The sequence below is a fragment of the Silene latifolia genome, chromosome 7 (assembly GCF_048544455.1).
Source record: "Silene latifolia isolate original U9 population chromosome 7, ASM4854445v1, whole genome shotgun sequence".
Lineage (NCBI taxonomy): Eukaryota > Viridiplantae > Streptophyta > Magnoliopsida > Caryophyllales > Caryophyllaceae > Silene > Silene latifolia.
This window is the reverse complement of record NC_133532.1, coordinates 3,063,798-3,067,630: the sequence shown is the minus strand read 5'-3', so window position 1 is coordinate 3,067,630 and position 3,833 is coordinate 3,063,798.

Below are 3,833 nucleotides of genomic sequence, written 5' to 3'. Positions count from 1 at the left end.
TCTCGAGTTTCGGAAAGGATAAATCAATATACGTGTGTCTGATGGTCATAATCCATTTATTAAAGTTTGTTCATTTATCATTATTAAGACATTCATGGAGTTAAAATTGCAGTATTAAACAGTTTGAAAATTTCCTAAAACCGAGGCCATCAAACGAAATCTCGAGTTTCGGAAGGCATAAATCAACATACGTGTGTCTGATGGTCATACTCCATTTATTAAAGTTTCTTCATTTATCATTATTAAGACATTCATGGAGTTAAAACTGCAATATTACACAGTTTGAAAATTTCCTAAAAACCGAGGCCCTCAAACGAAATCTCGAGTTTCGGAAGGCATAAATCAACATACGTGTGTCTAATGGTCATACTCCATTTATTAAAGTTTCTTCATTTACCATTATTAAGATATTCGTGGAGTTAAAACAGCATTATTAGACAGTTTAAAAATTTCCAAAAATCGAGGCCCTCAAAAGAAATCTCGACTTTCGGAAGGCATAAATCAACATACGTGCGTCTGATGATCATACTCCATTTATTAAAGTTTCTTCATTTACCATTATTAAGACATTCGTGGAGTTAAAACTGCAATATTAGACAGTTTGAAAACTTCCAAAAACCGAGGCCCTAAAACGAAATCTCGACTTTCGGAAGGCATAAATCAACATACGTGCGTCTGATGGTCATACTCCATTTATTAAAGTTTCTTCATTTACCATTATTAAGGCATTCATAGAGTTAAAACTGTAATATTAGACAGCTTGAAAATTTCCTAAAACCGAGGCCATCAAACGAAATCTCGAGTTTCGGAAGGCATAAATCAACATACGTGCGTCTGCTGGCCATACTCCATTTATTAAAGTTTCTTCATTTACCATTATTAAGACATTCGTGGAGTTAAAACTGCAATATTAGACAGTTTGAAAATTTCCAAAAACCGAGGCCCTAAAACGAAATCTCGACTTTTGGATAGCATAAATCAACATACGTGCGTCTGATGATCATACTCCATTTATTAAAGTTTCTTCATTTACCATTATTAAGACATTCGTAAAGTTAAAACTGCAATATTAGACAGTTTGAAAATTTCCAAAAACCGAGACCCTAAAACGAAATCTCGACTTTCGGAAAGCATAAATCAACATACGTGCGTCTGATGGTCATACTCCATTTATTAAAGTTTCTTCATTTATCATTATTAAGACATTCGTGGAATTAAAACTACAATATTAGACAGTTTGAAAATTTCAAAAACCGAGACCCTAAAACGAAATCTCGACTTTCGGAAGGCATAAATCAACATACGTGCGTCTGATGGTCATACTCCATTTATTAAAGTTTCTTCATTTATCATTATTAAGACATTGATGGAGCTAAAACTGCAATATTAGACAGTTTGAAAATTTCCTAAAACCGAGACCCTCAAACGAATTCTCGACTTTCGGAAGGCATAAATCAACATACGTGCGTCCGATGGTCATACTCCATTTATTAAAGTTTCTTCATTTATCATTATTAAGACATTCATGGAGTTAAAACTGCAATATTACATAGTTTGAAAATTTCCTAAAAACCGAGGCCCTCAAACGAAATCTCGAATTTCGGAAGGCATAAATCAACATACGTGCGTCTGATGGTCATACTCCATTTATTAAAGTTTCTTCATTTATCATTATTAAGACATATGTGGAGTTAAAACTGCAATATTAGACAGTTTGGAAATTTCCAAAAACCGAGGCCCTCAAAAGAATCTAGAGTTTCGGAAGGCATAAATCACATACGTGCGTCTAATAGTCATACTCCATTTATTAAAGTTTATTCATTTATCATTATTTAGACATTCGTGGGGTTAAAACTGCAATATTAGACAGTTTGAAAATTTCCAAAAACCGAGGCGCTGAAACGAAATCTCGACTTTCGGAAGGCATAAATCAACATACGTGCGTCTGATGGTCATACTCCATTTATTAAAATTTTTCATTTATTATTATTAAGACATTCATGGAGTTAAAACTGCAAGATTAGACAGTTTGAAAATTTCCTAAAACCGAGACCATCAAACGAAATCTCGACTTTTGGAAGGTATAAATCAACATACGTGCGTCTGATGGTCATACTCCATTTATTAAAGTTTCTTCATTTATCATTATTAAGAATCTCGACTTTCGGAAGGCATAAATCAACATACTTGTGTCTGATGGTCATACTTCATTTACAAAAGTTTCCTCATTTATCGTTATTAAGACATTCATGGAATTAAAACTGCAATATTAGACGTTTGAAAATTTCCAAAAACCGAGACCCTCAAACGAAATCTCGACTTTCGGAAGGCATAAATCAACACACGTGCGTCTGATGATCATACTCCATTTATAATAGTTTCCTCATTTATAAATTAAGACATTCATGGAGTTAAAACTGCAAGATTAGACAGTTTGAAAATTTACTAAAACCGAGACCCTCAAACGAAATCTCGACTTTCAAAAGACATAAATTAACATACGTGCGTTGGAATTTCGTTTTAAGGTACACTTTCGGAAGACTTAAATCAACATACGTACATCTGATTATTATACTCCAATTACAATATTACTGAAATGTCGAAGCATTTATCACTTGAATAATTGTGGGTCATTGGTGAAGACCTTGATTCCGCCAAGTTATAAGATTCACACTCACTTGAGGGCAAATACATGGACAACTTAACAAATGAACAATTACACTCATGTTAGGTACACCTTTTCTAATACACACTAATTACTCAGTATGAAGAAGCAGCTAATTCATCCCCTTGAAGGACTTCTTCAAATGCCAAAGCATATGATTCCCACGTGCTGTTAAGCTGGCTCTCAACACTCACTCTATTATCGCTCTTAAAAGTCTATATTTTTCAACCTTTGTCACCAAAAACAATAATGAATTGGGGTTCATGCCTACAAAACATTATAGAGTATGTAAAATGATCTACGTAGGACAAAATCTCGGAGTAAATCATTTAGTGATTGAGCGGCTTGGGTATAATGAATTGGGGATAAGTCTTTAGGTAGCGCAACGACCTTGGTTATTTGATAGAAAATATTAGGTCGCTTAATGACTTTGAATAATATTGTGGCGGAATACATATTTATGAAACTGATATTCTTGAGTTAATTTCTACAGTATGCATTTGATTTGTGAAAATTGTACTTTTTCTAATCGTGGGTGTACTTAGGGAGAACAACTCACTTTTTCTAAATTATCAATGCATTCAATTTGTTATCTTCACTTTTTAAAATGTTTGCAACTATGACGATGTGTTAATTAGTTAATTATTAGAATTGACCTCACTTGATTTGTTAATTTGAACTTAACCACATTTTAAATAGCTTATCGCTCCTAATTCATTATAGAGAATTTTTGAATCATTTGCATAAAGATACACTAAAAGTCGAAGTGCTTGGTTATTTGGTTGTACGAATATACGAATATCATCTAAATCAATATTCTTTTTACAGCAATTGTCTTATATGACCGTCCTATAGCATAAGACTGACCCATAAAAGAAAAATCCAAACAAAGAAATTAATATATATTAAGTTTTCAATTTTATTTTGATAACTTTATTTATACTTTATAATGAAAACTAACATATTTAAATATGTAAGTTATTAATTTAAAACATTAGGTTATTAAAATAAAAATATTATTTCATATTTTATTAGGTAATTTTGTTGGGTCTTATATTATTGGGTTAGTCTTGCCTAAATATAAATCTTATTGAAGAATTTGTGAAAAACCGCAACAATTTGTGAAAACTTGCATCTAAACACGGACTGAACTAACTGGGAAAAAATA